Genomic DNA, 26,128 nt, shown 5'->3' with positions numbered 1-26,128 from the left:
TATCTCTCATACCCCCATCTCTCCCCCTCACCGACACACATAATACTCCCCCTCCACATCAAACACACAATAACCCCCTGCACACAACACACATCTCACACCCCCTGCACCTCACATCATTCTCCCCCCCTGCACCTCACAGCACTCATCCCCCCTGCACCTCACATCACTCTCCCCCCCTGCACCTCACATCACTCTCCCCCCCTGCACCTCACCTCACTCTCCCCCCCTGCAACTCACATCTCTACCCCCCCTGCAACTCACATCACTCTCCTCTTCTGCAACTCACATCACTCTCCCCCCCTGCAACTCACATCACTCCCCCCCCTGCAACTCACATCTCTCCCCCGCTGCAACTCACATCTCTCCCCCCCTGCAACTCACATCTCTCCCCCCCTGCAACTCACATCACTCTCCCCCCCCTGCAACTCACATTACTCTCCCCCCCTGCAACTCACATCACTCTCCCCCCCCTGCAACTCACACTACTCTCCCCCCCCCCTGCAACTCACACCACTCTCCCCCCTCACAAGGAAAACAGAAAACAGAGTCGGGCCCCACAGCCCATTTCAGCAGCCCCCCACAGCCCATATCAGCAGCCCCCCAGCCCATTTCAGCAGCCCCCCCAGCCCATTCCATTTCAGCAGGCCCCCCCAGCCCCTTCCATTTCAACAGCCCCCCCATATGTCAGCAGCACCCCACCCCCCTCCCATGTCAGCAGCCCCCCTCCCATGTCAGCAGCCTCCCTCCCATGTCAGCAGCCCCCCACCCCCCTCCCATGTCAGCAGCCCCCCACCCCCCTCCATTGTCAGCAGCCCCCCTCCCATGTCAGCAGCCCCCCTCCCCATGCTTACCTGGTGATGGTGGTGGCGGTAGGGAAGCGCGAGGGATGCGTGCTCTAGCAGCAGACCAGAAGTTCCGGGTCGCGCTACACTGCTAGAGCGCGTCCCCGTGCTGGAGGAGGTTAGGGGAGAGCGCGCACAGACACTGCTGGAGCGCGCTCCTACGGGAGCGCGTCCTTCTTTCCCTACCAGGGAAGGGGGGTAAAGAAGGGGGGGTTGAAGGAGGTCTGTCGCGGGCCGCATGGGGTGTCCCAGCGGCCCGCGGGCCGTATGTTGTGCAGCCCTGCCTTAAAGGGATCAGCTGTGTGGCTGGACCATACTCCAACCTGAGGCATACTCAGTCCCATAACAAGCAGCCACTTTTACCTTTTTTTTCCCCACTTTGCCCCTTATTACATGTAGATTGTACGCTCTCACAAGCAGGGCCCCCTCAGGCACCAAAAACATAGATTGTAAGCTCTACGGGGCAGGGAGCTGTGCCTGCAAAACGTCTCTGTAAAGCGCTACGTAAACCTAGCAGCGCTATACAAGAACAAACAATTATTATTATTCTGTTTATGCCATTTATACAATTCTGTTTCCCCATCGTACCATGATGCAGAATATAAATAAACTACATTGTAAATGATTATTTCTTAATAAATAATATGAATTATGTTATTTATAATATGAATTATATCACCTTATTAAATAACTTGCAGTTGAGAAACCTACTTTAAATAATCTATGTGGTGTCAAGGAAGGTTGACTAGTAGTTTTAAATATTATTGATTTTCCTTTCAGATCAACCAAACTAGACAAGCGATTACGTTCCAACCATTCTACCTGTGCAGGCATGCCGGTATCTCTGCAGTCAGAGAAACTGTGTGACTACCATAATGGCGACATCAAATGTCACGCGGGCCAATAGGAAGCGGTTACGTCATCCAGTGCAGCTTCCCAGTGGCCAGCGTGATCGGGACATTTAAACTGCACAGGGATACCGCCACCGCTAGGGAGCAAGTATCTCGGGAAGCCGGGCGTCCCCGGAGTTGAAATTAACATAGTTCCGCACCGGAGACCCCCCCTGCTTCAATCCTGAAATACTTTATTTATTTATTTTTTATTTTTATGAAACCCGTATTGCTGTTTTAAAGTACACTTCCATTCCCCTACACACTAAATCTGTGATAATCTCATTTATTCTAAAATATTTTGTGGTACAGTACCACGGTGGCCAATGGTAATACAATTCTAGCATTTTTATTGGAGTTCTTGTATATTGGAAACTGCCTGCTAGTAGAATGCATAGAGCGCCTATTGCTCATTTTGAAAATATGCTTTGAACTTAATGAATTATTGGAAGTAATTTGTTTTGCATAATACTGTCACATTCATGTGAATTTGTTTTCTTAATGCATTAGTTATCCAAACAGTCTAGCTCATAAAACCCTATTTCTCATTAAAAATGAGTTTAGTGATCTTGTGGCGTTGTTGTTTTTAAATCTTTCAAGATAATGATTACCAACTAATCACATCAAATTACTTTAACTGTTTGAGAATTCATGGAAACTCCATGTTCTGGATGTGTGTTTTTTTTAATGTGTTTATATCACTGCTTCTTCATATACACTTCTAAGAAATCCTTGTTCTTCTAAAGCTCACGTTTTCTCATGGACTCAATAAAAATCCACAGAGACACCCATTGGTAACACAGAGAATCACCAGTCAAACTCTTTTATAGTATTGCTTTGTGGATGTTTTCTCAAGATCAAAGCACATAAAAGCATTTATATCTTTTATACTTCTACGTTGTATAAGGTCTCTGTTACTCTCTTGTTATCTGATACACTTCACAGAAGCCGTTTATCTGCTGCTCTCACCAAAAGTCAACCTTTTGAAAAAGCACATATTTAATGTGAAGACTACACCGTTTTTGAGATGCTCAGAAGTAATTTAATACATCGAAGCAAAAATATATTCTTTCCCTTATAATCATATCCTTCTGTTTCTGAAATTCAAGTCTATTCAAAGACAAATAAGCAACCTTACAACTTGAATTATTACTGTTAGAAAGGTCAGCAAAATATTTGCAGTCTTATCAGAAGCTCATTAACTTTATACATTTATTAACATCTACAGCACTTACTCCCTCACCTGCTGTCTCTGTAAGTTTCCCATTAAACCTCTTAGATTGTAAGCTCTTCGGGGCAGGGATTTCCTTTCCTATTGTCTGATTTTGCTGCACTTATTATATAATTGTAATTCCCTGTACTGTATTCTTTGTGAAGCCCTGAGTACACTTTTGGCGCTATATAAATAAAGACATACAATACAGTACTTCTTATAATTTAATCAGGGTAATCCATGGAAGGCGGATGTTAAATAGTTACATAGTAGAGGCTGAGGTTGAAAAATACATGTTCATTGAGTTTAACCTGTATGTTAAAATTGAATCGGACAAGATTCTCGTCCTATATTTATACTTATATATATCATCCCCTAAATAAACCATTTTTTAAATGTCTTTGTGTATTTTAAAACCATTGTTTGCGTAGTAATTCATGGGTGAGTTTGGGAGGCCTCACCCTATATAAAGATCAGAAACTTTGTGAGTTTGGTGTGTGGAAACACGTCATGCCGCGATCAAAAGAAATCTCTGAGGACCTCAGGAAAGCCAGTATTGATGCTCATCAGTCTAGAAAGGGTTACAAAACCAATTCTAAGGATTTGGGGCCCCACCAATCCACTGTCAGACCACAATCACTCTACCCAGGAGCAATTGTCCTACCAAAATCTCTCCAAACCGTGAAACCATCCAGGAAGTCACAAAGAACCACAGAGTAACATCCAAGGATTTGCAGGAAACTCTTGCCTTGGGTATGGTGAGTGTACAGTAAATGTCTCAACTAGCAGAAAAAAATTAAAAAGAATGGTGTTCATGGAAGGATAGCCAGAAGGGAACCACTTCTCTCTAAAAAGAACATTGCTGCCCGTATGAAGTTCGCCAAAGAGCATAGATGCCACAAGACTTCTGGAACAATGTTCTTTGGACAGACGAGTCAAAGGTAGAACTTTTTGGCCTCATTGAGACACATTTTGTTTGGTGAAAACCAAACACTGCGTTGGAACAGAAGAACCTCATCCCAATCATCAAGCATGGTGGTGGGAGTGTGATGGTTTGGGAATGCTTTGCTGCCTCAGTACCTGGGCGGCTTGCCATCATTGACACAGCCATGAATTCTGGATTTTATCAGAAGTTTCTAGAGGAGAATGTCAAGCCATCCGTCTGTGAGCTTAAGCGAAAGTGGGTCATGAAGCAAAACAATAATCCTAAACATACAAGCAGATCTACAAAAGAATAGCTACAGAAGAAGAAATTCCACATTTTAGAATGACCTACTCAAAGTCCAGACCTAAACCCCATGGAAATGGTGTGGCAGGACCTGAAGCGAGCTGTCCATGCAAGGAAGCCCTCAAATGTCACTCAGTTGAAGCAGTTCTGCAAGGAAGAATGGGCTAAAATTCTTCAAAATCAATGTGAGAGACTGGCCAGCAGTTACAGGAAACGCTTAGTTGAAGTCATTGCTGCTCGAGGGGGCGACACAAGGTACTGAATCTATAGGGTCACATACTTTTTCACACATAGATACTGAATTCTGAATAATTTGTGGATAAATACGTGTTTAAAAACAATCATATTTTTGTGTCATTTGTTTGATCAGGTTATCTTTATCTACCATTAGGACTTAGATTACGATCGAATTACATTTTAGGTTTGAAATATGTTCAAGTCCAAAAGGGGTTCACAAACTTTTTCTCGCCACTGTAATAAATTGTGCTGGAGAATGCAAACTATATTCACATATTGCTCGTGGCCTTTCCCTGACTTGATAAATAGTCCTCCAAAATGTTTCTCACAAAACAAAGAAGTCTCTCCTTCCCCCTTGAAAAGGAATGTTAATTTACTGTTTTCTTTCATCTGTTGAAATAATTACGTTTCCTTCTTTTCTTCAATAGTTTGTTCTGGTCATTAACTTTTCTGTAAAATGAAGTTTGAAAGGTGGTTTTAATGTTCAGATAGACTGCAGTGCACATTTGGCTGTTAAAATCAACCTACTTAAGGCAGAACTAATGTTTAACACTCACAGCTATTTGAAGTACTTCACTGACCAGTTTAATGGTGCTACCAAGGGCATTGCTTACATTATTTCATGTTTTTTCCTTCGTTGTGTTATTTTAGTAGCCATGATATTTTATGATATTTTAGAAAATCTCAGTGCTACGTTTAGAACCTTTAATACATACTTTTTGTTTAGTTTTTAAACAGGACGGGATTTCCTAAAATTTTATACAGCAAATGGTTTCTCCGGACACTTGTATACAATGACATGTAATCAGCACCCTCCCTAACACAAACTCGGAGAAAGTGGGGAAATATGAAACAAAATCAACTCAAACTTGTAAACATGAAAGGGATCCAACAAGATGCAATTTGTAGCCCAAGTGAGCTACAATCAGACAGTCCAACTGCCCTTCTCAGGGCCTGATTTTATTTGACAAAATACATCGTTTTTCTGCTTAATCCCTGCAAAGAATGAATTTCCCCAATATAAGGTCATTGGAAATGTTTAGAAATCAGTCACGTTTCACATGTTGGCTGCAATTGTGCGTTTCTAAATTCAGTTTCTCCTCGCAAGCCTCCGACAGAGAACTGGTTATTCCCACTATTATTGTTAATTATAGCTGCACACCTTCGCACATATTCCAAATATCGCCATGCGCCTTGTGAATAATAACAATTTCCCTCAAAAGATGTGCCTTGTTATATCTATATACGATAGCATTTACATCTCTGACACTTGATGGAATAGGTTTGCTTGTAACAATATGCCTGGCAATAATCGCTGGATTAGAGCGTTGGCCAAAACATTGTTTGGAACTAGAACGACTCGCCACGGTCTGCCTTTTGTTTTGTTCCTTTAATCCCACATATGGGCACATTTCCAAGATAATACGAGTCCCCTAATCTGCTCCTTGTTAGTGAATTTTAGTTTCTTCTCAATGAATCTGAGAAAATATGTCCGAAGTCTTAGTACTGACAGAAGTACAAAGAATGAAGATGTGGGGGAAGGATTTATTTGCTGATTGACCCCAAAAAAATAGTATTATACTGGGATCTGGAGCCGTAGCGACTTTGATACTGGCCTGTGAATGTTTTAATAAACATATGTTTTCCGGCTGCGATTTCAAAGCCTGATTAAAATTTTTAAAAGGTGAAATACCAGACATAAATCGAGACAGCCATACAAATTTCAAGTCATCAATTATATGCCATTCATGTTAACTTTTCCACCCACCGTGCACTTCATACAATTGTACTTTTATTGCAGCCGGTTGGATTTGATTTAACACTGTTGGTGCTGGAGGGACCAGCCAGGAATACTTGTGCAATACGCTGCTCTCTATCGTACTGAGAAATTAAATCAGGCGTTCCTACCCCCAGACACCCCCCTTTTCTTTTCATAGGTAGGAAACATGGGGTTTCTGAAGCAGAACCCTGTTCATTTTAGCTCCATGACGATACTTACGGGGAACGCTAGCGCCGGTTCTTATTACTGGTTGTTTACATGATGGATGATGTTGCGGCTTCTTATTGGCGCGCATAACACGGATGATGTCAACCTCCATTTTATGTCCCCTGGAGGGGACAGTACCAGCACTATGTTTACAAGTATGTATCTTGGGATCCTGGGGGTCCCTGGAGCCGAAATTACTGCGGTTCAGCTCCACTGACCCACCTATCAAAAAAAAGGGGGGGGGGGGAAATAATACATTTGGGGAATTGCCGCTTTTAAACTTAATTTCATGTTTATAACGGACAAACCAGACACACAAAAGCGTCACTAAAAACAATTTTGCTGTTAAAGTGACGCACAGAAGAGTAACATGTTTATGCATCTTTAGCACCAGCGCAGAACACCAATTTCGATGTGTTATGCGGCCATTTCTTTTCATTAAGTGAACAATGACGCTGGTGATGGCGTTAGTGGCGGAGTTTGGGGGTGGTCGGTGGCGCAAATATGCAAAAGATATGTATAAAAAAAAACTGCACGTATGTGCGACCGAAAGGCGCAGGAAAGTGTCCTTACGCTTCTGCCTGGCGTAAAGGGCAAGTGCAAGCAGACGTGAGGAATTCTTCATATGTACGTGACGCGTGCCATACACAGAATAAGAAAATGTGCGCCAAATGTAAGACCGTTATTCTTGATGTTAGACCGTATGCCGCCAATTGTTTCAGGTCGGCAAAGGTATTTTTGACGCACAAGTATTTATACATAGCCCCCAATATACTGTAATTACGAGTGGGGGGGTGTTAAGTAAAAAAAAAAAAACCACCCCCAAAAATCCACAGACGTAGCCAGACACAAACTTGAAGACCACTGATTGAGCCACCTGTGCTGAAGTAGGGCGAACCTGAATGCCTGACCTGATGGCTCTTGAGGAGTGGAGTTGACTACCCCTGGTCTCGGACCAGTGACTCGTTGGTGACCCCAGCTACCTACCTTCCCCTGCCCATTACTAGCGTTTAACATTTGAGCACATATTTCCTTCCATCCATTTCATGGGTCAGACAATTGATGGACATTATACTTCGACCCACAGCCTTTTATGAAAGCATTGCCCACACCTTAAAATCGTATTGCATGTTGTTTTCCAACTTATAAGTGAAGTTGAATAAATCCTACAATACCTCTGAGGCACCGGTATTGGACTTTGCGTTCTTACTAAGTAGACTATTTGAAGTCCATTTGCCTGAATGGTCACTATCTTACACCTACAGATGTAGCCAGCATTAGTACTCCCGCTGGCATGGTACATGGCGTAAAATCGCATGCAAGCCCCGCCCATTCCTCGCACACAGCCGCTGCGGTGTGTATGTCCTGCTGCCACGCGCCTGCACCATTGGTATTCCGTTAGGAACAGTAAAAGTCCATCTCAAACGCAGATTAATGGAGACACCCGAACACAGCAGCCGTAACTTGATTTTTCATCTAATATCTAGGAAACAGACGTTTCTTTGTTTTGCAAACACCTTTAAGTTGTCATATTCCTTCTTTTTTTTTTAAAGAAAGTATCTGTATTTGAAAGTAAATGTCCTTCCCAATGCAAACTTGGCTTTGGAAATTGACATAAAAAGAACAAATCATTTGGCAACACGGAGACTGTCACCAGCGAAAAACACAGAACAGAATAACATAGGTCATGAAAACAAGGGCATATTTTATTATCTCCAAACAATTGCATGGCAGATTCGGCACATTGATGTGACCATTTGAAAAAAATAACTCACCCTTGAACAAGTCATGTGCACCCGGACAATGATCAAGTTAATAAATGTTGAATGATTTTTTTATTATGTTGATACTGTACAATATCCAACGATTGATGGGGCCTCTGTGACCACATTCGTTTTAGTTTCTCATTTACATATGTAAGTAGAGTATCTCAGTTTAAAGCAGCAATCCCGCCCGGGAGAATTTGTTTTCTAAAGTTGAATTAAGTAGAAATAGCCGTGTTAGTCCAGCTGCGATGGTGTAAATAAGTACTGCAGTATTAGGCGACACCTTTTTTATTTGGACTAACAATAGATATTATAAGACAAGCTTTCAAGAGTTCTGCTCTGTTACTCAGGTCAGCGAAACTGAGTTACAGATTCCATGAGATTAACATACTGTAAGTGTGAAATCCAATATACTGTAACAATCTGCGTTAGATGAAGTAGAGAAGAACTGGCAGACGGGACGGCACATTTACAGCAAATAAAAATACTACTAAACTTTTTTAAAGCTGATTTTTTTTTGTATATAATTGGTTCCGGAGTTTCTTGCAAACCTTTCTATTTCTTCACAAATCCGTGAAAGTTTGTGCAAACATTTTGTTATGAAGAGTTTGCGACTCGATCTGTGCATATTGTAAGCATTTAGTAGCCCTGATGGCCAACTAGTTATGGATGGAACGTGCAATGCACACCGACTTCTTACCATTAGGTCAACTTGTTGCGTCTCTACTTTCTAGTTTTCAGTGAACGTTGAGTTTCTCATGTGCATCTTCTTACAGCTTTAGTGATGTCAGTGATCATGTCATTTCATATTGTACCAGGCAAACATTACATCAACTTATGACATGAATCAGTTGCACATGCTTAATATACATTCGAATGGGAATAGACCAAAATCATTTGTTGAAGGACTGTTACAATATTACTAGCAGAAGAACTAACAAGCAGTAACTAATTTAGGGCATGCTTCTAATTGCCGCATTGAATTAACGGTAATTGTAATGAGACGTGAAATTAATTGCTAGGTAAATCCTCCAGCGGTGAAGGGGTTAAAGGGAAGAGTCCGATTCTTTTCAGTTGGGTATTCTAATAATCTGGGGGGAAAGATACATCTCTTAATATGATTTCTTTAATACCAGTCTCCAAACCTTCACTACTGTGTTTTGAGTGCATAATTTCCTATGGGATTGGGGTAAAATCCAAACGTAAGGACTGGATCAGAATCTCATACTAACATGCAGCCACATCGACAATGCTGAAAATAGCTCTTTCTTATAACATTCTGTGCCTTAAACAATGATTTTCATTGTGTTTATTCAGTACTGTATATGTAAAAAGCACAGTAACATGCAATCTGTAATCAGTGGCTCAGTCCGAAAATCCTCAGTTACCAAAGCAGCCAAAAGAACCAAAATGTTAAATACTGTAAAATTGGTTATAATTGTATTGTATTTTATGTCCTTATTTATACAGCGCCATTAATGTACATAGCGTTTCACAGTAGTAATACACGTGGTAATCAAATAAATAACAGATAATATAAATAACAGACCATGGAAATAAGTGCTTTAGACATAAAAAGTAACATTAAGGAAGAGGAGTCCCTGCCCCGAGGAGCTTACAGTCTAATTGGTAGGTAGGGAGACCGTACAGAGACAGTAGGAGGGAATTCTGGTAAGTGCGTCTGCAGGGGGCCTAGCTTTATGTACCATGTGTCCAGTATTATCCACAGTGCTACTCATAGGCATCTTTAAGCAAGTGTGTCTTAAGGTGCGTCTTAAAGGTGCATAGAGAGGGTGCTAGTCGGGTATTGAGGGGAAGGACATTCCAGAGGTGCGAGGCAGTAAGTGAGGAAGGTTTAAAGCAGGAGAGGGCTTTAGATACAAAGGGGGTAGAAAGAAGACATATATATATATATATATATATATATATATATATATATATATATATATATACAGTGTTCGACAAACCTATACATTTGCTCGCCCCGGGCGAGTGGATTTAACCCCCGGGCGAGTAAACATTGGCCCAAGCAGCACACGTTTGGTACTAGGTGGCGAGTAGATTTTTTGGTGATTTGTCAACCACTGTATATATATATAGCTATATAGCTTTGGAGATTTGTAGCACTGTTTTCATTTAAATGTACTTGTAATTGAGATGAAAAAATGGGTAAGCATTGCATGAATTATGTTTTCCTTTCTGCACATTACAAAATAATCAGTCTGACTGGGGCATATTTGGATAAAAGGGAAAAAATAAAATCATGAAGCACGAGAGAGAAGAACTGGATGTTGCCTTAGTATCTGGAATCTATTTGTAAATGGTAACTGTCACAAAGTGTTCACATCTAATTGAAACAAAGATGATTTGTGTTTGAGGTATGTTCTTAAGAGCAGACGTGTCTGGAACAGAGTTGGATATACTGTACAGTAGCATTGTACTGTATAGTGTTACTAACAGCTCCAGCCCTCTCTGGCTTCAAATATAGAGATCATAAAAAGTAAAGCTGTTGAGGTGTTTTCTTGGAAGAGGCCCTAAACACCAACACATACAGTATTCTGTCAGGCCCAGCAAACATCAACAACACATAGCACAAACTGGTAAAGAGTCTACTGAAATCCTGTTATGGCTGCTAAGCAAACAGCCCCATACAATAGTTACAGATCCTGGGAAACTCAGGGAGCTAACATCCTTTCATCAGGACGTACAATGCCTGCTGTATGTTCCTTCGTACAGAATACATCTTAAATGCCACATTAAATGTTAAAAAAATGAAGGGCTTGTGATTAAAAGTATACACAAAGATAATCCATCTCCAAATGCTTACATTTCACATTCATAAGTCCATGTTCTAGTATTGTTCCTGGATAAATGTACATTTATTGCAGGTTGTAATGAGTTTTAGTAGGCCAACATAGATAAAAATACACTGTACAGAGACCTCGAAGCCTCGGGAGTTTCTTTTTCAGTTGTGCTGTCACCACACGGCATAGAGAGCGACGAGGTTCTGAAAGTTCTGTACAATGTCGTTTCATCTATGGAGACCCATTTGTTGGTCCAGTAAAAGGTATCGCAACCTACAAAAAAATATCTACTGATTTATAACATATAATCTTATTAATACATACTAACATATAATCATAATATAGATACTAACATTTAATCATACTAACATATAATCATAATATAGATGTAGCCATGCCACCTATGGCTACTAACCTTCCCTACTCCTGGCAGTAAGCCCTGGTAAAGCAGGCCCTGCCAGTAACCATTATGGGTTTTCCCCACTTACTGGTGCTGCACTTGAGTGACAGGGGGAGGTGGTGACATCAGACCTGAGCATGTCCAATCATGGGACAGACCTGATTCCCTCTTTCTAGCTGTACTTATGGGCGGTGCCACCCCAATTTAGCAGTGCCTCTACCCCCTTGAGAGGGGAGGTCACACAGCCAAGAGCCTGACTATTGGGCCTTCACGGTCCTCTTCCATTCGAGTGAGAGTGAGTGTGGAACATACCTCTGCAAGAGGGGCAGGGAAGAGCTGGGACTGCTGCGGGTGCCCTTGGCCTGAAGTGAAGGTCCAGGGACCATCCTTCAGTGGGTAGCCGAGAGTGGGACTGCATTGGGCAGAAGATTGCTGCGTACTTCTGTTGGTGTACAGACAATAAACCGTTCCTGTTATTATACCTCCGGCCTGGTGTGTGATCTTACTGGGGGGAGTTGTTATCGGTTCTACAGTGGGAGATCATGTTCAGTTCCCTGGAGCCTATGGCAAATGGAGGCGCTGCACTGCTAGAGATATGTAGGGTATGGACCCCAGAGGCCTAGTCCTGTGACCCCACAACCATCGGCGGACGACTCAGCCCTCCTGTTACAAGCAGGAGTCATGCACCACACGACCAGTAATGGCAGAATCTCCCACAGGGTGGGAGAAACACTGTTACATACATACCAACGTATAATTATGCTAATGCATACTAACATATACAATAATTATACTAATACATACTAACAAATAATCATACTATACATACTAACATATAATCATATTAATCCATACTAACATATAATTATGCTAATACATACTAACATATAAGCCTACCAATATATACTCATATAATTATATTGATACATACTAACATATACAGTAATTATACTAATACATCTAATATATAATCATAGCAACATATAATCATACTATACATACAAACATATAATCTTAGTAATATATCATTCTACTAATATATACAAACATATAATCATACTTATCCATACTAACATATAATCCTAATAACATATACTGTACTAACATATAATCATACCAATATATAATTATACTAATACATACTAACTGATAATTATACATTTATATATTTAATGGTAACACTTTTTAACATGACACATCTATGCCGTCCACACATTCTTTGTGCTTAAGATGTTCAAATCCTTGCCACAGTCCTTTAAATTGCTAAAGCAGGTGCTGGGGAAAGACATTACTTGCTGCTCTCTCCAGATATTTACAGCAAAACATTTTCCCAGTGATTGAATTTTCAAAGCACTAAAATACCACTGAGAAATATGTTTCCCAGCAGTTTAATGGCTCCCTAGATAGATGAAGTACAAACCTTGTATCTGTTTGGACAGAAACAGTAGATTGCTAAAAATATATATATATTCTGCCAGTTTAACTGGCTTTTCGGCCTTACAAAGGACACAGTCGTAATACCACTGGGATTGTCAGTATTTTAGGATTAATTCTGCTATAGGGGCACTATTTTATTAAACTACACTGGTATAATTTGTTCCTGGCTGTTATACACCTCTATTTCATAAAGGTTATTTTACATCTATACAGGAGATTAGAACCGCTATTATTTTCTGCACTACTTGCTTTTAATGGATAGCAGGGGACATAATATTTATTAAGTCTAAGCAGGGGAGGATATAATAGCAGCACTGTCCTTTATAACCTGTTTTATAAAGTTGTAAAATAAACCTTAATAAAATAGGAATAATTACTCAGGGACAGGGCACTCTGTTTCCGATCTGCTTAGGAACACTTTCCAGGTTTGGAGTTACGAAGCGTAAACTAGCAAGCACGCTCTGACAAAAGCATTGTACTTGGTGTATAAATGCTGGTTTAATGGATGTAACAACATTATTTTTATGTACAAACATTTTTGTGGTTTGGGCTGGGGTGGCTATTCTAAGAAAGGTCTATTTACTTCTAGAAATGGCTATCACATTGCAGTACTAATTCGGACAAAGCAATGTTAGAATGTTGATGCTTGGGTATATAGAGTATACAGTATACAGTATACAAGGCTTTCATATGAAATAATCAAAGGATCAAAAAAAAACCCCCGGAAGGTTCACAGCAAACACACAACATATTCTTTGTACTTCTGAAAACGGGCAGATTGGCCAATGAGTCTAGTTCTGTGTTTCTATGTCACAACAATATTATTTTTATTTTAATACCCCAAATAGTGTCATTTCAAAGGAGAACAAGATCATTACTTTATTTCGTATTCTTAAATCAGGAGTTTCTCTCTGTTAAGGGGCAGGACCGCAGAGCTCCGTGAAATCAGGACAAATAACGAGACATTACCGACAATTTCCATGAGTATCCACAAAACTAATTATATGCAAAAAAACAAAGGCTGTTAGTGCTCTCATTAGCATGAGCTGAACGCCATGGGAAGCAAGTCTGCAACAATAAAACATCCAGATCATACGTAGTCTCTTAAAAGCTCACAAACTATTGAAGTCTAGATATTTATAGAAGTGTGTGTGTATATATATATATATATATATATATATATATATATATATATATATATATATATACACATATACAGTATATATTTTTATATATATATTTTTTTATATATATATATATATATATACACACACGTACACGCTAACATTTAAGCGGTGCAACTGTGCTGAAGCAGGGATATACGTAAAACCTGACCTGTTGGTGGCCCTTGTGGACTAGAGTTGGCCACCACTTGGTTAATACCTTCAATATGAATTGTGTGTGTGTTACAATATATCAAAGTTTTGCAAACCTTAAAGGGTGGTCCCTTTTCCACAATAGTGCAAAAAAATGCACAAAAATGATCCATAATATTGAATTGTGTTCCCTGTATTGCGTACGTTCCCTAGACAGGTAGCGCTTATTCCCATCATAATACCTTTTGCATGCTGTATCACATACAGTTGACCCAAATTGGGATCTTGTAATATACAGAAAGGCTTTGATTGTTGTTCAAGTGGATGTCCATCAGATGTGGGATTCGAAACAAGCAGGGGAATAAAAGGTTATACTAAAATAATCCTTTCTTAAGGAAACCATTGGTCGGCTCTGCATCGGGCTTCATGGGTTCTGGAATGCCAGTAGCCTCAGGAGCGCTGACACTACCACCACCATCATCTGTTAGTCTTCCTCCATGTTAAATCACCCTGCCTTGCATTAGGTTAACATGACTGGCGTTACACCGGTCCTCCGGGAGAGAGGGAGAGAAGCGCCTGTGCTCAAAAAGGAGCACACCTTAGATACCTTGGAGATATGCTAATGAAATATGCAAAGTTTATTTAAATGGCTCACACATCACACCTCCTAAAAGATTCTATGAGACTGATTTCCACAAGGCCGCGTCCATGCTGAGAGTGACTGAGCGAGCGATCGCCCTGCGCAATCAAACACATTGAGGTCTATGCTCACGTCCACAGTGCACGAGCACGTGAGCGTCGGCGCGGCTATTTTTTTCGAGAGACAAAGTTGTTTGTCTTTGTCTTGCGACGGCCGGGTCACGTGAGACGGTTTGTCCATTGAGGGCGAAACAGCTCCGTGATGTCATCGGCCACGCCTCCGACAACTCCCCGTCGCGAGGATCTGTAGTCCACCGATCGCTCGGCTCACGGGTGCACGCGGGGCCATGTGCTCCGTCTCCCGCACCATGGACTCGGCCTACGGCCCCTTGGGATAAAGGGAGTACTAATGTGAGTTCCAACAGGATCAGAACCCACAGCCTCTGCTATTCAGGGAGCAGCTCAAGCATTGAACTATCTCAGCTCAATTGCTACAGCATACATTAGAGGAAGCCAGGAGTGTATCCACAAGTATGATTAGCCAAGGATCTGAGCAGGAGAGTTCTAAAGTACGCTGCTTTAAAGAACACAATTGATTTACCAGACTTCAATATTTAAATTCAATCAACAAAGTTGAGTTTGCAAAACTCGAACGTCCAACAGTGAGAGTCTAAAGTTCTGTCTTAATGACGAAATTATATTTTCATATAGTGTGCCAAATATGTAGGAAACGAATGATATATTATGTTTTACTGAAAACAACTCAACACCATGGATCTTGACAATTCTGCTAAATGATATTAATAGTTTAAAGTTATAAATGTATCCTTATCATACTTGGCTGTTAATTGGAATTGACCGTGTATGCAGATTGTTTCCAAAATTTAGAAGAGCCACGTAGCCCGACAATTATTTAAGACGTTGACGGCTACAGTGTCCTGCTACCTGGTACAAGTTAATGCGTCTCAGACTTATTGTTTGATATATGTTAATAAATGATAATGACACAGATATAGGATATGATGCATACAATTATCACATATGCGTTATGCAACTCCTCTCCTAACTACTCCTATCGCTTCAGATGAGCATTCCCCATATAACTTACTCATGCAAATGGCTATCAGCAAACACATCTTAAGTATGGCAAGGGTGTGCAAACTGGGGGGGGGGAGGGAAGGGGGGAACGCCGCACTTAAAGAGGCCCTGCGCTCTTCCCCACAACATTTAAATTTATTGCCGGGGGACAGCGCAGGGACCTCTGAAACGGTCTCTTACCTGCTCTCCGGCTTCTCCTGACACGTTGCCATGACAACGTGGCGTCACAGAGAGAGCTGCCGGAGAGCAGGGGGAGCGCAAGCAGGTTGGAGAGCAGGCAGGGGGCGCGACTTAAAAAGTTTGGGCACCCCTGATGTAAGGGATACAGAATGCAAAATATAAAGTTTCTTTCCACTGTTTTCAATGATTATAACAGAATGCACCAAGTGTAAGATGATTGCAACATTCAAGAAAACGCCAAACGCCGGCTGCCGCAGCGTGGAGTAATTCGGGCCCATTTATTATTCTAGACGAGAAAAACTAAAACGCCGTCATCACCTTGCATCACTTACTGTGCCACAAATTGTCTAATCGTATTTTAAACTCCATTCTTGATGTTGAGAATGATCTAAAAGAAAACCCACAGCGAAGCCGATATTCCAAAAAAAGAAGTCTTCATTTACAAATGAAAGGGCGTTAATGTGGGTTGGTGCGGGGCTCAAAGGGGCTTTAGCAGGAAGGGGTAGGGAAGATAGTGGATGAAAACCTGCTGATGTAGAGCCGGGGTTAATGACGGAAAATGAAGTGTTTTCTGCAATGTCTATGTATCGACATCTGCTGCTCCTTATGGGTTCATAAATATTTGCAACAAAATGGTTTAGGAAACAATGTCAACAGCAATACCTGAAGCAGAGTCTCTGTTTGGGCACAGAAAGAAAGAAGTGTGATGTGGAACAAAGCAGTTTGTAAATGTTCAGTCCATTATGTGATATTGGGATACGCAGTAAACTAGATTACACTGAAAGAGTTAAATCGAAAGCAACATTTGTTTTTATTGATTACACGTGTCGGTATTCACACTGCCCCTTTATCTGTTTTTAAGTGTGTGCTTATTTAGCGGTACAGTTAGAGCAGCACTAAATAGGAGCAGAAATCTATTAATATTATATGTTTAGCTTCCTTGGCCTTGGCGTATGCTGTACGTGACATGGCCTCAGGCAGCGCTATATACAATAGTCATTCAATTTGCATTAAGAATTAGGATTACGTTTTGATAGTAAATATTCTTGTTGGAAGAATACCCTACCTTAAAGCAGCAGAACAGACTGCTTTGCATTTAATATATATAATAATAATAGCATGTTTTTGTATAGCGCTGCTAGTTTTACACAGCGCTTTACAGAGACATTTTGCAGGCACAGGTCCCTGCCTCGTAGAGCTTACAATCTATGTTTTTGGTGCCTGAGGCACAGGGAGATAAAGTGACTTGCCCAAGGTCACAAGGAGCCGACACCGGGAATTGAACCAGGCTCCCCTGCTTCAAACTCAGTGCCAGTCAGTGTCTTTACTCACTGAGCCGCTCCTTCGCTATATATTCTATATATATTTTTTAAATTACAGGTTTGAAGCAGGGGGTCTCCGGAGCTGAACTATGTTAATTTCAGCTCTGGGGACCCCCTGCTTCCAGAGATACCTACTCCGTAGGGGGCGCCGGTATATGCAGCCAGGAAACTGTGTGCCTAATGATGGTGACATTTAAATGTCCCAGTGACGCAGGCCAATAGGAAGTCGCAACGGATGTCTTGACTTCCTATTGGCAAGCGTGACGCAGGATATTTAAACGCTGCCATTATGTTAGGCGCACAATTTCTCTGACCGTAGCGGTGGCGGTATCTGCAGAGGTATCTCGGGAAGCGGGGGGGGGGGGGGGGCCTCGGAGCTGAAATTAACACATTTCAGCTCCGAAGACCCCGTGCTTAAATCCTGTAATAAAATATTCTGCTTTAATTGGCAACAAAAAGTAGTAACATTTTGAGGAGCCTCAGTTGGAGCCCATCTAACCCTGGGTCCTACTTGGGGACACAGTGTTTCAGTGACCCAAGCTTCATGCTTCCTGTTCTTCCTCAGCTTGATAACCAATAGCAGGTACTTGGGACCCAGCATTTTGGGAACCTAGTTAAATGTAGTCAGGACATCTGCTGCTTATTAGATCCATGACCAGCAATGTTTTGGGGTGCAGATTGTGGTTTGAGGATCAGTAATACTTTCTGGCCATGCTATTTCTTTACAGCAATATTGGCTTTTAAAATATAATTATGGCATTACCATATGTATTTTTAATGGAGAAATAACTTTCTTGTGCACAGAACACACGTAGATACTTGAGGTTCTGAATGCTATAAACTGACAGACGTCTGAGAGTAATACCTAGGGTTGCCAGGTGTCCAGTATTGATCCGGACTGTCCTGTATTTGGACACACACCGTCCAGTAAAAAATGAGAGGTAATACTGAACATGTATGTGTGTACCAGTATTACCTCTCTGGGCGTGTATGTGTATACCAGTATTACCTCTCTGGGCGTGTATGTGTATACCGGTATTACCTCTCTGGGCGTGTATGTGTATACCAGTATTACCTCTCTGCACATGTATGTGTGTATACCGGTATTACCTCTCTGCACATGTATGTGTATACCAGTATTACCTCTCTGGGCGTGTATGTGTATACCAGTATTACCTCTCTGCACATGTATGTGTATACCGGTATTACCTCGCTGGGCGTGTATGTGTATATCAGTATTACCTCTCTGGGTGTGTATGTGTATATCAGTATTACCTCTCTGGGCGTGTATGTGTATACCGGTATTACTTCTCTGGGTGTGTATGTGTATACCGGTATTACCTCTCTGGACATGTATGTGTCCGATATTAACTCTCCGAACATAATGACCTGCCTGGCTTGGGGGGGCAGTGGGATTTCCCCGAGCGGGGCGAGAGCAGGGCTGTTGTTATGGGACTGGGCAGCTTCCTCCATCCTGATTGGCTGCATTACCCTGCAGCAGCCAATCAGGAGAAGTGTCAGGAGCCTAAGGGCGAGGCCAAGGAGAGGAGGAAATAGCATGAAGCGGAGAGAGAGGTGTGTGTGTCGAGTGCGTCACACCTTTCACCATTGTGTCCAGTATTTTTGGAGAAGCCGTCTGGCATTCCTATTAACACTGTATCAACAAGTGACCGTAGATGAAACAAGTAAGCAGCAACTCTCGTAGTCTTTTAAACAGAGAGAAATGTCGATAGGACATTTCTCAAGATAGGTTCAAGAAGGGACCACCCATTGGGCAGTGAGGCATCGGTGGGAGTCAGGTATGTCTGTCTCCAGTAGGGACACTACTATAGAAATCTGTGCAAAGACCTTGGCAAAGCAATAGGATCATATCTACAAAGAAATGCTACTCCAAGAGACACCTTCTGTGTTGGAAGAACCTTATGGTCCAGTTTAAGTGAATGGACCAGAAAGGGCCATATTTATTAAGCTGTGCTGGGAGGTGTCTTATGGAGCAGCACATTGCAACTACAAAAGTCCAACTCTACAACTAAAACCCTAGGAGGATCAAACTGAAGACACGCCTGGAATAAGTGCATCTCTGCTGTGCAGTATGTATGGACTGGTCTGTAAGGAGGTAATGTCTATGTAGGTGGTGCTTCCTCTTAACACAGGGGTGCTCAACTCCAGTCCTTAAGTTCCCCAACAGGTCAGGTTAGCAGGATATCCCTGCTTTAGCACAGGTGGCTAAATACCTGTGCTGAAGCTGGGGTATCCTGAAAACCTGACCTGTTGGGGAGCAAGGGGGGGGGTGCTTGAGGACTAGAGTTGAGCGCCCCTGTCTTAACATCCAAGTGATTATCATCTTCATAGATGAAATAGTGTGTACAGAACTTTCAAAACCTCACATCTCTTCTTTATGTGAAAGTATACATAAAGAAGAGACCTGTGAGGTTTCAAAAGTTATGTACACACTATTAGACCTATTAAGAACCCTCCGATTGGCCCATAAATGTTCTTATTACAGTCAATTGCATTGCTGGTATACAAAGGTACAGGTATGAAGCACCTGCAGATAGAAAAGACAGAGAACAAGGAGTTATGTTCTGATGCCAACTTATTATTACGCTGCATTTACTGTCTCTGGGAGGAAGCATAATCAGGCAGAGTATGGACTTAATTCCTTCAAATACTATCACACTGATTGTGAAACCTACCTGCCAAGTACAGTAAAATACAATCTAATTGCCATATTTTCTGCTGTTTCTAAGATTATATTTAATATGTTTCATTTCACATTTGTTTTATCAGCACAAAATAAATTGCTTTTGCATCCAATTTATCCAAACTCCAGATAACTACATAAGGGGATGTACATGGTAGTTGGGTTTTATAGTTTTCTACTTTAATGTCGAGGTCATCCAGGAAAAGTGGGGACTATATAGTATTTTTATTGTAAGTGTTTTTATGATAAACACCACTAATGAAAAATGCAATTTTAGTCTTAAGTAATATACTCGCATTTATTTTGGAAATAAATAAAAATGTAATTTAGTGCTGGTGAGATAGATTAATCGGCTACTCCCTCGTTGCATTCGCTGCCCTCTGCATTCACAGATTAATTAAAAAGCAGAGCATTGATTGCGGAGCTGGCACGTGAATCACAAGGTGAATCAGTCAGGCCACTCTGACCTTTGCCATCTCTTTCCTTAAGAAAACGTGTTGCTGCTTTGTTAACGTCTTCAGTGCCCAAGAATTGTGCAAAGAAATAATTGGGATCACCAGCATTCACACTGCAGCCCAGATCCACTAAACGGTGCTTACACTCGTTTATTCCTATTCATATGACTGGGAGCTGAGCCGGGCTAATTCTTTGCACCCTTTTGTACATCAGGGACATAGCGGGCCTATGTACTAAGATTGTATTTCTAAAAATGTGTGTGTTTTAAATTTTCAGTGCTAATAAGTAATGCCAACCTTCCTAAAATGCCATGCGCATGAAGACTTCATACTTACGATGCATAATTTGTGTTTTTAATTATTTGTGACACATCGAGTAATATGCTGCTTTGTCCTCCAATGTAACTACAACACACATCACTGCGAAATGCTCGAAGAACTAGATTGCGTCTAGACTCAAGTGATAGCCAAAGTACAGTTTTCCTGTCTCGCCTTCAAATACTTTCTGGGCAAGCTACCCACCTATCTGAACAAGCCCCTCACCCTTATTACATACAGCTCTAATCACCTGAGATCTGACTCCAAAAGACTGTTCACAGTCCCGCGGTTCATAAAAGTTTACGGTCGCTCCTCTTTCTCTTAGGCCTCGATCCCAGTAATCGTGACCGCATGATGCGTGCGCGGCGTGAACAAGGAGACAGCCCTGTATGGAGCTGGCCCCGGTCAGTGTGTGTGTGTGCGCGCTTACAAAACGCGATGGCGCGACCGCAGGGAGGGAAGACAAGAATGTTGTCTTTCCGTGACGGCGTCACATGGTTGACTGTCAACCAATCAGTGCATAAATAGCTTTAACCAATGGGAGGCAAGTACTTTTAAAATCAATGAGAGCGTGAATGTGACGTTATGATGTCATGGCTGTGCCCCAGACGCGCGTCTCATCGCGACCCACAGATCATTGCTGAAACTGGTGCACACACCGCCGGGCGCTCAGACGTGCGCATGCACGCAGTGACTGGGACCGAAGCCTTACTGTGCAGCTCACAACTGGAACAATCTACCGGAGACTCTCAAAGCCGCCACCAGTCTAAGGGCTTTCAGAACTAGAGCGGTCTCACATTTTAATCTGGTCTCTAACTGTTAAATATGCATATGCCATATGTTACCTTTAACTGTTCACGCAATGTCTTTATATATCATGTATAACCCTGTTTATTTAATGCAACAGTAATGTAGATGTATTTGTAACCATGTATTTGTCAGCATAACTCTGTGCCCAGGACATACTTGAAAACGTGTGGTAACTCTCAATGTATTACTTCCTGGTAAAACATGTTATATATAAATACATAATGTAGAATACCTGATTGATACTATTTAAATGAAAACAGAATTTTCTGTATTTTTTGTATAACTAGTATTATATATGTAAATATACATTTATTTAGTGTAATAATAACATTTTATAAGAATTTATAACAGCCATAGCGTGAAAAAAAAATACATTGATACATAGCTACTTCATGCAGGGATATTAAACAGTCTTTTTAGGGTATGCTCCAAGTTGAACTTGTTGGGCAATTTTAATGCACTTTATTTTGGGGATGTGCACAGAAACTTATTTTTTTAATACATCCCATATATATGAGTTTGCCTGGCGCATTTCTGCGTGACAAAAAAGAAATAATGCTTGCCACTGCTGGCACGGATTGAGATGTCTCAGGTTATTACACAGGCGCACACAAGCGCTTTAAAATTAGTTTTCCGTGCACCAACTGTGTGTTAAGAATGCGGTTTGCGATGTTTAGCACAGGGGGGCTCAACTTCAGTCCTCAAGCCCTCCCAACAGGTCAGGTTTTCAAGATATCCCAGTTTCAGCACAGGTGGCTCAATCAGAGGCTCAGTCGAAGACTAAGCCTCTGATTGAGCCACCTGTGCTGAAGCAGGGACTGATGGAACCACCTGTGCTGAAGCTGGGATATTCTGAAAACCTGTTTTTTTGGGGGAGTGGGGGGGGGGGGGGGCTTGAGCTCCCCCCGATATAACCAACTATCATATCAGCCCTACTTAGCAAAGTATATTGAAGTTGTAATAAAATTAAGCGCTGAACAGAAGAACACCCTCTCTGTCACTTGAACATTAGTGTCATCATTCATTATTAATAGGGTCGCAGAGTTCAGCCTAGAATACATATTGCAAATGACACTATGGGAAGAACTATACACTATGCAATATGTAATGTCTTTTGTCCGTGGGATTTCTGCGTATCAGGTTTCATAGAATGATATGGCCAATCACTCCCACAATTCCCTCCCAGCAGCTCCGCAAAATGCTATTGTGCTGTTTGTTAAATGTTTATTTCATAATATAGAATGACTGTGGGTGTGTTCGTCTAATGTGTATATATTATTTATATATAATATGATTGATTGTCCAGTCCTTTCCGAGCTGAAGGACATAAAGTTTCATACATGAACTCTTTGCATGCTTTTTCAGCATAGGAGGGGGGTTAAATTAAATCAGATCAATGTAAAATAAGGGAGGAATAGTTGTTTAAAAAATAACGTTTGCAATCTAATGGGCCTAGTGCTCTACATTCAAGAATTAGTACTCTATGTACAGTAATATGTTGCTTCCAGTGGGGACTGTGCATTACTGACGGGTACAACTGTTGCTGTCTATTGTACTGTACACGGTACGATAACAGATACAATTTTATCATGCAAGGATGGATACTGAAAAATAAGACTCAACAAAACAAGTGCTCTCCAACACATTGATCATAAATATCACCATCGAGTTGCAGTTCCTCTTACCAAATGAGTTGCACTGCGGGAGAAGTAATTATGCCTATTCGTTCTTCATCAATGCTTATGTGACCCCAGCGCCCAGGGACGGAGAACAATACCCTGACATTTGTAGAGGAAATACATTTCCGTTTTCCAGATAACAGACATGGCAAGTGTCAGTAAACATATTTACCAGCTTGGGCTGCAGCGTTGTCACAGCTTTCACTGTTTAAGTGTCTGGCCTCTGCAGTGAGTAAGATGGGCTAAGAATGAACCTCGGATAGCAAAACAGCACAAGCCTAAAGCTGCTTCACAACACTTAGCGTTAATATGGCCAAACCATGTACCTATTCTCCCGAAATATATGCTTCTAGCACTTGGACTGTTTTAATTGCTTTACCAATTAGGAGTTTTCACGCATGGCTGATAAATGTCTCACTAAAAGCGCACTTATCAGAAGAGGGGGTGGAATGGAGACACCATTCCGATGTAAGGACCCATTACAAGATTGAAAAGATTTGTAATACATTTATCATTCATCTTTGCCGTGTGTGATTTCAATCAGAAAGAAAATGATGAATGGCTTGGCAGGTCCTCCCAAATACACTAAAATATAATACGCTTCCACCATTTCTCGCTATTAAAGACCTTAACATGCAGTGTGACCTTGTTCGGCAAAACATGTTTGGTTAGCACAAAAACTTAATCATAAGGAGTCATAAGTAGAATCCTTCTTCTTTACTGCCCTTTTTTTCGTGGACCAGGAAATTTATTGCTTGTGGGACAGGTAGGATATGAACAATGGGACGAATGGAGTCCAGGGTTATCTCATCTGTGTGAGAACTGCTGGTAAAAATCGATGTGACCTCTGCTACACTGTCATCCCAATTCCCACCCTCTGCGTCCTATTCGTCTTGTGGTGGATGCTCAGATCTGTGTGCTGTCTGTGTGTGTCTCTCTTGGGCCAGATTATCAAAATGAATCATTGCCTGCACACCTCTTATATTTCTATTTATTTTCCTGGTCTTGACTAGCTCTGATGAAATATGATTCTTTTTGCATTTGATCCTCGCTGCAGCCAGCAGCACCTAATTTAGCGGTGTCTCTCTCTTTAACGGAGAGTAATATTATTTTGAGACTTCAATTTACTGTGTGGAAACATTGCATGCTACGCACCGTGACACTTGTCTGTTACCATCAGCAGTGGTTTTCATGGCAGGGCTGGAAGTGGTATCCCTTCCATCTCCCAACAGTGCAGATTTCTGCTCATCAGGTTTTGGATCATGTTCTGTCCAGAGGTGCAATCACATCATAGGAATCAGGGGCTACTGAGGGTGTAGGGCAGGGGCGGCAAACTCTAGTCCTCAAGCGCCAGCAACAGCTCAGGTTTTCAGGATATCTCAGCTTCAGCACAGGTGGCTCAACCAGTCCTTGCTTTGGCACAGGTGGCTCAATCAGTGACTCAGGATTGAGCCACCTGGGCTGAAGAGGAGATATCCTAAAGCCTGGCCTGTTGGTGGCCCTTAAGGACTGGAGTTGGGCACTCCTGCTGTTGGTATTGACATCTAATAATATTGAGCCAACAAAGACTGTTGCACATTCACAGTTGTAAGCAGATTTGGGTTTCCAAACGCAGCCAAATGGCTGGTGTCCGTTTAGCTAGTTGCTTATCATTGCGACCCTTAAAGTCTATGAATAATTAATTTCATGTTTTGATTTTCCAAGTCATATGAAGTCAGAGAATGGTATGCTGTGCGCATACATGAAATACTGCAGTTATCACGCAATGTGGATTCACACCAGCATATTTATATTGGAATAAATACCCAAATGCATATACCGAGTGCAGCAAATAAGCGGGCTGACATTTTTGAAGTATTGCTAATTTTTAAATGTTCCAGCAATGTAAATAACAAGCAACCATAAACCTTGCAAATACAGAAGACATAACATGTTTAGATGGGGTCGTTGTTGTTGTTCAGGAGTGGCCAACTCCGGTCCCCAAGGGCCACCACCAGGTCAGGTTTTCCTGATATCCCTGCTTCAGCACAGGTGGCTCAATCAGTGGCTCAGTCATTGCTAATCTTCGGCAATAAATGCAGACACAGGCTGATGACAAATGTCGACCCTCATATGGATCTGGAATAAATAAAAGGCGAAACACAACGGCCGTATTATACTGCCGAGTTCCCTGTCAGCAAATGTGTTTCCGACACATTACAGAGATAACTTGTGTCTCGGAAATGCCTGAGGAATGTGTCTCTGCTACACGCTGGTACAAATGTTTAAGTCCTGTACTTTAATCATGCCACGGTGTTTGGAACGGATTTGCAGATCCCCCAACGGAATTATAAAAAGGGAGAAAAAATGTAATTGCGCTGCAGTCTAATTGTAAATCTCGGAATTAATATGACAGGGCCGTTTGACGAATGAAGCCATACGGACCAGTTGTGCAATTGCCTTTAGAAAACAAATGCATCAAGTGCTTATAGTCAATGCAGTTGGAGGAAGGTTTACCAAAAAGCAATTGCAGTGAAGATGTTCTTTTTTATGTGCCAGATGTATAGCAGTGATATATTTTACTACATTCTTTTTTGTTTAAGTAAGTCATTTAAAATAGTATTTGAAACATTATTTCAACATAGCTTATGCCTAGTCTTCTAGTAAAGAGGTGAGCACAGTCACACGTCTGCAACCCTGCCTTTCCCCATTATCTCTTAGCATACAGTGTTTCCGCTGCAGCAAGGGATTCTGGGTAATGGCATGCAAATGAGCACAGCGTCTCACCTTTTGCTTCAAGTCCATTTTAACACGGATCCCT

General features: G+C 41.6%; 1 protein-coding gene across 10 annotated transcripts in view; it reads left to right on the top strand.

The window, feature by feature from the left end:
* Positions 1-26,128, top strand: part of DACH2 (dachshund family transcription factor 2) — a 395,863-nt gene that overhangs the window by 335,137 nt on the left and 34,598 nt on the right. The window lies entirely within an intron of this gene.

This window comes from Ascaphus truei, chromosome 16, assembly GCF_040206685.1.
Source record: "Ascaphus truei isolate aAscTru1 chromosome 16, aAscTru1.hap1, whole genome shotgun sequence".
NCBI lineage: Eukaryota > Metazoa > Chordata > Amphibia > Anura > Ascaphidae > Ascaphus > Ascaphus truei.
The sequence above is the reverse complement of the archived record's forward strand: the minus strand, read 5'-3'. Positions and strand labels throughout refer to the sequence as shown.